Raw genomic sequence first — 12,705 nt, forward strand, 5'->3', positions numbered from 1 at the left:
ATGCATAGAATATGCTTGCTTTCGATTCCGCATAGAATATGCTTTGCTTGTTTCATGCATAGAATATGCTTGCTTTCAATATTGCATAGAATGTGCTTCCATACTTGCATAGAAAATGCCTGTATCTTCTGCATGGAAAATGCCCCCATACTTGCATAGAAGATGCATTTTATCGCACTGTCTTGTGCATTTCAAATCACTCGCGCTGTTTAGCGTATCGCACTTTCTTGTGCATTTTATCTCACTCGCACTGTCTTGTGCACTTACACTTTGTATCTCACTTGCACTATCTTGTGCATCTTGTGATTGTATCTCAATCGCACTGTCTTGTGCATTTCAAATCACTCGCGCTGTTTAGCGTATCGCACTGTTTTGTGCATTTCTAATCACTCGCGCTATTTAGCGTATCGCACTGTTTTGTGCAGTTTATCATTCGCGCTATTTTGCGCACCGCAATCGCACTGTTTTGTGCAGTTTATCACTCGCGCTATTTTGCGCACCACAATCGCACTGTTCTGTGCAGTTTATCATTCGCGCTATTTTGTGCACCTCAATCGCACTGTTTTGTGCAGTTTACATTCGCGCTATTTTGCGCACCTCAATCGCACTGTTTTGTGCAGTTTATCATTCGCACTATCTTGTGCATTTCAAATCAATCGCGCTGTTTAGCGTATCGCACTGTTTTGTGCATTGTATCATTCGCGCTATCTTGCGCGTCCCACCTGCACTTGTTAGTGCATTACATTTCACTCGCGCTATTTTGCGCATCGCACTATTTTGTGCCCATTACTTGCATTGTGCATGCATTTTATCGCGCTATCTTGCGCATTTCACCTGTACTTGTTAGTGTATTGCATCGCGCTATCTTGCGCCGTGACCATTACTTGCATTGTGCATACATTACATCGCGCTATCTTGCGCACCTTATCTGTATCGCACTGTTTTGTGCATTCACCCTGCTCGTACTGTTTTTTACACCTTTAGCATCGCACTATTTTGTGTATCTGTTTAGCACTGTTTTGTACATTCACCCTACTCGTACTGTTTTGTACACCTTTAGCATCGCACTATTTTGTGCATCTATTTAGCACTGTTTTGTACATTCACTCTGCATCGCACTGTCTTGTGCACATTGTATTTTTGCATCATTTGCACTGTCTTATGCACTCTTCGGTCTAAGGAGACCTTAAATCCTGCATCATCACTCGCACTATTTTGCGCATCGCACTTGCATTTATTCGCACTGTCTTGTACACTCACCTGGTCCAGGAGACCTTAAATCCTCTAAAGTTGCAATTCCTTTGGTGTTTGTCGTGCCCGAACGACTCCTAGTGGTTTGGTATAGCCACCTACCTATGTTAGCAGTGAGTTCCTAGGAGATCAACTGAGATGGTGGAAACTAGAGTTCGAATGGCTCTTGCCTAGAACGTAAAGGTTCGGGATTTCCGAGACAAAAGTCTGGTTTAAATACCCAGGGGTATATCCTCGGCTTGAAATCTGTATGGCAGCCCCATAGATTGAGATACCATTTGTATGCGCCTCAATTCTGGATACTGATCCAACCTAGTCTGTCACCCTGTTGGAGAATAGGGAAAGCTGCAACCATAGTCAGGGAGAAAAGTAGTACCTGTGGTTCAACTGAGAAGAAGAGGAAGATTCCCACATCAGCATGAGGTAGGACATTGCCGAGGTAAGTCATTACCAATTGCCCCTGTAAGATACCTTTACCTCTTAGCTATTACATTGCATCTTAGCCACTACATTGCAGTGCATTGCATGAGTCCTCAATTTTCAAACCGGCTTCGCGTAGCGTATAAGTCCAATTATCAAACCGGCTTCGCGTAGCGTATAAGTCCAATTATCAAAATCTTCCTGCATATCATTTTGCATCTTGCCCCCCGCCTGCGGGCATGCCTACGGGCACATTTCTTTGTTATCTAGTATGTTTGTCTAAGTCTTCGGCCTTATAAAAAATGGGTCGTCTCTGGGCTTTGACATTCACTCCCGTCACTTACGACTTTCGAGTTCCGTCAAAGAGGGGCAACTGTAGACACCCCATTTTTGACCGACTTTAAGACTCAGACGTCACCGATTGAGCGCTCGGTGATATTGCATATTGTGCTCGTTCAGAGGTCGCGGAGTCTCGGTCATGAGCCTTGCCTCCGGACTTCTGGACTCTTTTGTGCTTTACCTCGGTTTGCGAACCAGGTCCCGTTTTCTCTGTCTTCTCTTCTCGAAGGGAGGGAGAGGTCTCGTAGATCATCTCTCAGTGGCCGCAGGCTACGTTCGTAGGCCGTTTTTCCCGTTTCGGAGCCCGGTTCCCAGTTTTCGGAACCATCGGCCGTGTGCCTCTGTTCGGGACCGCTTAACCACCTCAGTTTGCTCCGATTTTTGGTATACACCCCACCACCATCCATTCCAATGACTTGGAGCTGTTTTTCAGAGCTTAGGAGCACCATTTCTCATACCAAGAGCTGCTGGTCCATTGGTCTTCAAGGGTAAGCTTCTTTTCCTCTTTTTTGTTCCTATCTTGCTCTATATCTAAGCCTTGCTTGCAAGCATTTTTGGGCTCCGAACCAAACTGTAAATAGTCATATTTTGAGCTTCTTTTCATGTTTGATTAAGGACCTTTTTCTGTTTGAGGTCTCCTAATATCACTTGCCTCTTTAACTCTCTTTTAGGCCTATTTTTGCATGGTATTTTAGGCTTATTTGTGAGTTGTTTCGTGGCTTGATGTAAACTGTAAAGTGTCTTGTTTTGAGGCCCTCTTCAACTTTGTTGAAGGGCTCTCTTCGGTTTGAGGCCAGCAGCTACCACTTGCCTCTTTATCTCTCTTTTAGGCCTATTTTTTGGGGGAAATTTAAATTGATTTTCCCCCCCATTTTCCCCCCATTTTCCTCCATTCCTCCCTCTATAAAACCAGCAGCTCCAGCTGCATTTTGGGTTAGAAATAAATTTTGTTTAAGCCTCCTAAATTTAATTTCTCTCTCTCTATATTCCAAGCATCAAAACCCTTTTATTTTTTTTGGCCCCTTTCTACACCACCACATAGCACCACCTCCCCACCATCCTTTCCAACACTTGGAGCTGGTTTTCCAGAGGCAAGGAGCACCTTTTCTCAAGCCAAGAGTTGTTGAAGCATTGGTCTTCAAGGGTAAGTCTTCTATCCCTCTCTTTGGCCCTCTCTTTGCTCAATATATTAGCTCCTCTTTCTTGCATATTTGGGCTCCAACCCTAACTGAAAATAGCATTTTTTTGAGCTCCTTTTCATGTTTTTTTAAGGGCCTCTCCCTATTTGAGACTTCCTTTTTACACTTGCTTCTTTACCTCTCTTGTATGCCTCTTTCTTGCATAGTATTTTAGGCTCATTTGTAAATTGTTTCGAGCTTGGTTATAAACTAAAAAGTGGGTTATTTTGAGCCCTTATTAAACATTGTTGAAGGGCTCTTCACTGTTTGAGGCTTCCTTTTGTCACTTGCCTCTTTATCCCTCTTTTGGCCTTATTTTTGCATGTTTTGTTAGCCCCTTGTTCTTGTATTTTTGGGCTCCGACCTGAACTGAAAATAGTTGTATTTTGATCCTCTCTTCATGTTTGATCAATGGTCTTTTGCTGTTTGAGGCTCCCTTTTTACACTTTGTGTTTAAACCTTCTTTTAGGCCTATTTCTTGCATAGTATTTTAAGCTTAATTGTGCACTGTTTTGGGCTCGGACATAAACTGTAAAATACCTTGTTTTTATCCCCTCTTCAACTTTGTTGAAGGGCTCTTCATTGTTTGGGGCCAGCAGTTGCTACTTGCTTCTTTATCTCTCTTTTGGGGCCATTTTTGCATGTTAACTTAGCCCTATTTGTGTTCACTTTTTGGCCTTACTTAAAACTGAAAATATGCATATTTTGGGACTGCCTTGATTCTGTATTTATTCTTAATATTTAAATAATGCATGCTTTGTATAGCTATAAGTCATTCCATGCGCCTAGTTTCGAGTTTCGGGTCTCATTTCATGCATCGGGTGCCATGTTTCCATGTTTCGAGGCTGTTTTGCATCATATTTTGGTACTGAAATTTTCATGTTTGCATATCATGTTTCATGCCTTGTTATGCTTTGTTAGAGTGGCATTTGTGCCTTAGGTTCGGTCCTCGGTTTGCGTGCACGTGTGCACGTATCTCGAGTGTCTCATTTTCATCTAATGGCCATTGATGTGAGTGCGGATGAGGTCCACTCATGTTGGTGTAAGTCCATCGTGCATTGTGTATGCCATTTCAATTCATAGCATTGTGTATGCTAGGTTGTATGTTAGCGCATTGTGTATGCCATGATACCTCGTGCATCGTGTATGCCATTTCATAGCATTGTGCATGCTAGGTTGTATATTAGTTGCATTCATGCATGTCATACATATTGCATTGTGCTTGGGATAGGAATTAGCCCAAGCACGGGAAACGAGGTACGTTTCATACTCCGAGTGACGGAACGTGTCTCAATTCCTGGTCGCCGACGCTCCGGATTATCCATGATGGAGTCTAGGCCTTGTTGTGTCCATATGTGCATTCATTTCATATTGAGTCGTGCAAATCGACTCCTCGGCCATCATGCATCGAGATGCGTGATTGGTGGCACGAGGATCGAGGACTACACTTCCTGAAGAGTAGTCATGCATACATATGTGAAAATACTTTGCCATGCCCCTTTGTTGCTCTCTGTTGCAGCAAATTAGAAATCAGCAGCCTTCCGAAGCTTGGCACACATCCCGAGAATAATTGCAAACAGAGGCTAATTGGGGCATCGCAGTGGATTTTCGCACAAGGCAACTCAAGCATGCATCATCCATCATCCGGAGCAGAGTTGAGGCAGTCTGGCTTGCATGCCAATTTATTGCTTTCCTAATTTAATTTGTTAATTAATTAGGGTTTTGTACATATTTGGACTGTAATATTCATTCGGGACTGTATATTATTTATTCGGACCCTCCGAGCGAGGGCAGAACTGTAATAAGTGTGCATGTGTGTGATGTATGTCTTCCAACCCCACGTCTTTCTCCCTTTTATTTACCCGCTTATGATGGTTAGATTAGGGCATGTTTTAATTAGCATACAGTATGATAGCATGTTTGCATTCATTCATTTGTTTTGCATGCACCGGGCTCGGCGCATCATACTAACTGCACTGTATTTTCAATTTCAAGTTGAATACATGTTAGCTGTAGCATTTCATATGCCATGTTTAGGATAGCCGAGCCTGTTATAGTTGCACTTTTGCATGTGTTGTATTAGGCATTTCTGTAGAATTAGGATCATGCATGGATTTCTAATTAGCTTCTGTTTTGGCTTGGAGTACTCGGTAAGTTTTACGCTTTAGCATCCTTGCATGCGTGTGAGTGACTGCCATGATAGCATGCTTACCATGAGGCTAATTGCTTATGTGATATAACTGCCTGAATGCCTGTGGGTGAAGGTTGGGTTATTTGGATTGGAACAATTCATTCACTGTGTGTTTTAAGCCCACTAGATAGTGGCAAAATCATGTTTTCTAAGCCCACCTGAGGGTGGCAAATCCACGTCTTAGCCTACTTGCGAGTAGCACTATCAAACCATTTTCAAACAAACAAACATGAAATGTTTTGTTCCAATTCAGGCGATCCAGTCTATACTTGTATGCTGTGCGCATCACATAGTAAATCTAGGCTAATAACCGGAATAAGAACGCATAATGTTTTCAAAAATAGATATCATGGTTAGTAGAGGCCGATCTTTGATCGGGCGAGCGGGGTGCTCACAAAGTGACCTTCCCCAATCGTACCCAAGTTCCCGAGCCGAGGCAACTTTGGTGATGACAGACACGTGGCCTTAGGCAAACGAGTCAGGGTTTCCTAAATTTCCCCAAAATAAAATATTTAGGTGGCGACTCTGTATCTGGCAAAGCAGTCCATGTTTGGCACTTCTTTCAAAATCTGTTTTCTCAAAACAATTTGCCGGATTTGGACTCTTTGGTTCAGATTTAGAATCGTGAAAAATTGAGAGTCCGAACTGTAATGAGCCCAATATCGAACGGAACGGGGGACTCGTTCCTCCCAGGGCGTTCGGGGACGTCTACAAGAGCACAAACAAAGGCATGACAGTGTATTTGCAAGGGAATGTGTGTGCAACCACACTCCTTATCATGTCTCAAGCTCAAAAGAGTGTAGTGCTCGGCTCTCAAGCCACCAATCACGCATCTCAATGCATGATGGCCAAAGAGTAAAGCTTGCGCAATCTTGATGAATGCGCACATAAGACTCAAAGTGTCGCCACCCTATCATGCATGATCAAGAGTGACGATGACCAAGAAACGCAACACGTTTCATCACTTTGAGTATGAAACGTGCCACATTCCTTGTGTTTGGATTAACGTCCGATCCAAACACAATGCAATACATACAACATGCTTATCTACTAATGCTAAAGTGGCATGCACAAGGCTTTATCATGTAAGCAATACATACAAGTCATGTTAAGAGGCCAAGAGTACTAAAGCAAGCAAAAAGCATAACACTATAGGCATGCAACACCATGCACAAATGATCAAACCAACCCTGGACAGAGGTTAAACATGCCAAAACAGTGGCCTAATCATGTTGAATCTTAAGCTCAAAAGCAAGAGAAGCATGTTCATTTGATAGCTCACAAGCAAGGCACAAAGCTCAACTCTCAAAAAGCACTTAAAGAGCGATTTAAATGGAAGCATGGCAAAGATATAAGCTCTGAAATTGCATGCCAAATGATGCCATGTTACACAAACATCATAAATAAGGCATGCTAGGGATCTCAAAACTCAAGACTAACAATGCTAATTATACTATAACCCTACAAGGCAAGCCATACATGACCAAGACCACTTGGAACAGAGTTTAAGCATGCTAAATCAAGGCCAAAAGCATGCTGAAATAGAGCCAAAACAAGCTAGAACAATAGGCCAAAACACTAAGCATCCAAGGCTAATGAGTGGGATTGCACTACAAGTACAAAAACCAAGCAAGAGGTGACCCTAACAACTAAAATCAGAGTTAAAGAATGTGAAAATAACACCAAAAATAAGTTGGAGTGAAACCAAAAACATTCTAGAATTACAGGCTAATTACAGGCTAAGACATGAAGCATGTTAGACTAGCAAGTAGGATTACACTACAAGTGTATGGAGCATGCAACCAATGATCAAACAAACCAAAAACAGAGTTATGGCAGGTCCAAAAGGTCACAAAAAAAGGCTTGAACAAAGCCACAAAGAAGTAGAAACACATGCTCATTTGGTAGGCCAACAACACATGCTAACAAGACAAGAGGATGGGGGACTACCCCCTCTTATTTTGGACCTCAAAACAAGTTTTCTACCACTGAAATTCCTCTGGAATTCAGTGGTTAAAAGGCCAAGAGAAGGTGATCTCAAAGGCTTTAAAAATAGCTCAAAACAAAGCAAAACAAGTCACAAGAGGGGGTAGACCACCCCCAACTCAAACAAGGCTTCAAACAACCATTTTTAACACTCAAAAACAAAGGTTTTTTTAGTTGACAACCAAGCCTAAAACAGCATGCAAAGTTGGCTAAGATGGTATACAAAAATAAGCTTTAAAAGGGAATATGCTCACCCTTGAAGAACAACAAAAACCAGCAGCTTTTTTGAGCCAAAACCAGCTTTAGGATGTCCAAACAAGTCTTATGGAATCTCAGCTCCAAGGTCAAGATGATTGGCTAAGGGGTTGTAGGCAAAATATGTGAAGAACACTCACTTTCAAGCAATATATATATAGAGAGAGAGAGAGTTCTACAGAGAGAGTCAATTTGTCTCTAAATTTTCTAAACCCTCTATAAGGTGGAGGGACCTCCCCTTATATAGAAACACAAGCCTCAAGCTTGTTTGACAAGCTTAGAGCTTGTTCCAATCCCTCCATACACGTGTATGGAGGATGGCCTCAATGCCCAACAGCTGGAACAACTGGCACCAAAAATATCTGCAAAAGCAGAAAAAAAAAGCTTCGGCCAACACATGTGGCCGACCGGCCATTAACGAGGCCGACTGGCCATCAGTGAGGCCGACCAACCACCACTGATGGCTGATGGAAAAAAGGCTTGGCCAATGGGCATAAGGCTTGGCCGATGGGCTGCAAGGCTGGCTAATAGACCACCCTCTTCCCTCAGAAACAAAGCCACAAGCTCTTGCTATGCAACCATGCACAAAACAGACAAGTTAAGTGGTCTGAAGGCGAGGCACTCCACCAAGACCTTCAGATACTCAAAACGAAAACGAATATGGATAATCATCGAGTGTTCAAACGATGACGTCCAAGTCTTGAGGATGGTCAAAAATAGGGTGTCTACACTCGTGCCAAAGGCCACTTGTCCGTCATAACCAAAGTGTCTCAACTCGGGAACTTAGACATGAAAGGGGAAAGTCATGAATTGAGCACCCCACTCACTCGATCAAAGATCAGCCTCATGCTCTTATTCTGATTTATTAATGCTAACTTACTATGTGAGGCACACAAGTATAGACTAAGTCACCCACTTTGGAATGTTTTGATTTCATGTTTGTTTGCAAAGAGTTTTGAATATGCTGCCACTTGAAAAATATGAGCTCATATGTCCATTAATCAAATCATCCCAACTTTGGCGAAATAGCCTTCATCCACCAGCATTCAAAGAGATATATCAAATAAGCATTTAGTCTCATGGTAAATATGCTTGATATGGCAACACAGACATACATGCAATATGCTAAAGCAAGAAATGCTCACCTAGTACTCAACCAAGGTAAGCCAAAATAGAAAATAATAGTTAGAAAAATGCATGCTCTAATATGCAAGTGACTAATGCAACACATACAAAATGCAACTACTAGGTTCGGTTTATTAACATGACACATGGTTCAACTCAAAGCACGTGAAAGCACACCTATTCAAGTAAGTAAGAAATGACAACAATATTAGGATGATGAACCAAACCTGATACATGCAAAAATGGATATTTACACATGGTAATGATATGAAACCAATATATGATACTACATGCAACCATCATAAACAAGTAAATAAAAAGAAGAAATAATAGGGGTTAGGAGACATACACAATATTACAAGTGTGCCCTCATACAAGAGGGTTTGAATAAATGTCCTAATTAAACCAAATATTACAACACCAAAATTAACTAAACTAATTGATTATCATAGGGTTAAGAGAAGGGTGTGATCCGATCCCTTTTGATATTGACATATGCCAATGGGAGGCAGCTTAAATTTATTTACTTAGAGCGCGCCCTCCCTTGGACAGGCCGACCATGGTCAAATATAGTTGGTTCTATGATCACTTCCACGAGAGCCAGCCCAAGACTCAGGAGAAGGCCGAGTAGTATACCCAGTGCTTCTTGATCTATCTCCTTGGTACCACCTCGTCTGCGAACAGGTGGAATACCGTAGGTTTGTATTTGCTCAACGCTTCAGTGGTCTTGCCCCGGGTACAGTTCTACGACTGGGGTGGTTCTAGCCTCGCCACCCTGTATGGTTATATGAGCTCCGATTCCCACAAGAATAGGAGCAAGGTCAGGGGCTATTGGAGAGCTTAGGAGGTACAAACTACACTTTCTGTTTCCCTTTTTGTTCATACATTATGCTTTTTGCTTTGCACTTCTTGTACATTTCTATGGTACATTATGTCTTCTACTTTGTATTTTCTGTTAATTTCTATTTCTGTTTATTGACTCACAAACTGTTCTTTTCTTGCAAATTTAGGTGTACGCATATTTCCCCACCCTTACCCCTATTTCATGAGATGAGGTAGTGGCTAATGTGCTTTACTTCCAGCGGTACAACGACAGGTGCCATCCCTGACGCTGCGGTGATACTGTCTTTGCTTACTACCGCTGATTCTTTGATACAGTGGAGGTGCGAGAGCTAATCTGAAAGCCATACTCACTTCTGCTTCATTTCTATTTTCCATTCTTTTGCTGTGGCCCATATTCTGACAATTGAGACAACTAACAACAACTGACAACTATGCATTTTCTGTTCATAGGTTACGTGGCAGCCTTGGGTGGCGATGCCAGCCGGGACGCAGGACGAGTACAGCAAGTCTTGAGACACCTCCAGGCTGTGGATTTTGCTAGAGGGTCCTTTCTACAGGACCTGGTATCTCGGGAAGAGATTTGTGCGCTAGACTCTAGGTTCACCTGCCCATGTTGTTCTTGCTCCTCTCCTTGCATCTATGAGGACAACTGATAGTCTACCAGTCAAGGCCATCGTGCAGTTTATGGTGGGGTACGATGTTGATCTTTTCCGCGAGACCGGAGACTATGCCGAATTCATTAAAAGCCATCTGATGCCATCCTTGACTAGAGCTCGTGCGGGAGGCACTGCAGATGCACCAACTGCCAAGGGTACCGCTCACGCAGCCGAGCCTGATGCTGGAGGGGCTCCCCCTGCTGTTCATATGGCAGGTCTTCCAGTGATTTCGACTACGATCACACATTGGCGCTCGAGTGGGATTGCCTACCAGATTCCGATTAAGCAGCAGGATGAGGAGCATGAGTACGTCAGGGACCTTGACGTACAACATGTATGTTCTTCATTTCGCAATTTGTATTACACATTTCCTTTTCTGGGTACTGATCTTAAACTTGTTTGTAGGTACTAGTGGGCTACGTAGACGGCCTCCTTCAGTTGGTCGCCTCTTTGGTCCACATGGTGTGGATGAGGGAGGCATTACTTACTCTCCACGGTTATTAGGTAGCCTTCTTTTCCCATCTGTCATGCACTGATTCTCTTTTTTCCATATTCATATTGTTCTGCACCACACTATACCGATTTTCTATACTCACACTGATACTACACTGATGTTGTTCTGATACTCAGTTTCTTGCTTTCAGCCTCCACCCGCACTGGCGGTCCCAGTGGCCCCAGTAGCACCTCATTCGACTGCAGAGAGGAAAGCCAGACAGGCTCCTGGACATGACATGGGTGAAAGTTGAGGTCAAAGAAGAGGTAGGGGTGCTCGGTGTGGAGAGTCTCAGGTAGAGGAGACTTCCTCATCCTCGAAGTCTATTTTGAGCAGAGATGATGCCAAGACTAGCAGCACTGAGGAGACAGTGAGCGGGCGCTCTGACTCTAGGAGCGAGGATGATGAGGTTAGTTCTTAGCCAAGGAGTAGAGAGGATGATATAGACACCCCATTTTTGACAACCCTTAAGACTTGGGCGCCACTGATTGTTTACTTGGTGATGAAAGGTGTGGAGTGCAAAGATTCGATTTCTTCGGCAAGGACAGAGTCAAATCCCAAATTCACACCCCTCTTTGGACCAAAACCATTTTGACCAAAAGATTTTAGACCTTAAAACCCTCTATTTCAAAATAGTTTTTGAAAAGTTCCTACGATGTTCTGACACTCGTATTTTGTTAAATGTTGCATTTTTCGGTAAACTGAGCAAGAACAAAGTAAAAATGAATGAAAGAGAGGTGAAATATTTGAAAAATATTTCAAAACACCTTATTTAGGGGTTTGGATTTAAAAAAAGAGGAGAGGAGAGAAGAAAACTAGTTTGGGAGAAGTTCGGCATGAATCCGGGTAGGATCGAAACTGAGCAGTCTTCACTAAAAGAGGGATATCTTTTTTCACAGTTGGAATTTTGATGTGAGGCTGCCACCATTGGAATGAAGACTTAAAGGGCTTAAATTTAGGCTCAAGAATGACCTACAAAGGAGTCCATATGAAGGAGATATGTCCGGTTGAAGTCGAGCCCAAAAAGTAGATTTTTCTGGCCAACCAGAGGTGGAGGTTATTGACCATGAATGGGCTTTTCTGGCCATGTGCCGGCCATGAATGGCTATTTCCGGCCCCCTTCCATCTAAGAGTGACCCTTGCCAGCCATGGATGATGAATTGCCAGCAATCAATGATGGCTTACCGGCCATTGATGCAGAAAGTCAGTTTTTGGTAGATATTTTTGTTCCAGCTGTTACAGCTGTCCCTTTTGGTATATTTTCGATGAAGACTTGTATTTTTCTGTATATAAAGAGCCTTATCTATTGTTTTCAAGGTTAGAACAATTTAGGAAGAAGTTTGGGAGCCTCTCTCTCTAGAGCTTTGTGCTTAGAAGCTTGCATACATCAATCTTTAACCTATCAACCCTTAACAAGACTGGTTCATATTTGGGATGAGGTCGCTTGAAGCTCTCTTGGAGCTTCCTTGGAGCTCCTGGAGGTGATTTTTCTTGGTTTTGTGCCTCAAAGTGTGCTTGGCTTCAAGAGGTATAACCATCACCCTTCAAACTTGTTTTGCACACTTGTTTTGCCACCTTTGCAAACTGTTTTTGAGCTGCTTTTCTACTGCAAAAAACTCTATTTTTCAGTCCTAAAAATAGTAGTTTCAGCCTTTGTGTGTTAAGGGGTTGTCTCCCCTTTTGGCTCCTTAGCTTGTGTAGCTTCTTGTGCCATCTTTCATCATCTTTCAAACCAACTTTTTTTGGCCTTTTAACCACTGAATTCCAGGGGAATTTCAGTGGTGAAAACCATGTTTTGAGGTCCAAAATAGGAGGGGTTGGCCTCCCCTCCTTGTGTCTTGTTTGCATGAGTAGATGGCCTAACATGTGAGTATGTATTTCTACCGTTTTGTTGCTTAATTCAAGCATGTTTAAGGCTCTATTTTGACATGTTTCAACTCTGTTTTTGGCTGGTTAAGTCACTTGTTG

This window comes from Camellia sinensis, chromosome 3, assembly GCF_055761805.1.
Source record: "Camellia sinensis isolate YWXY chromosome 3, ASM5576180v1, whole genome shotgun sequence".
NCBI lineage: Eukaryota > Viridiplantae > Streptophyta > Magnoliopsida > Ericales > Theaceae > Camellia > Camellia sinensis.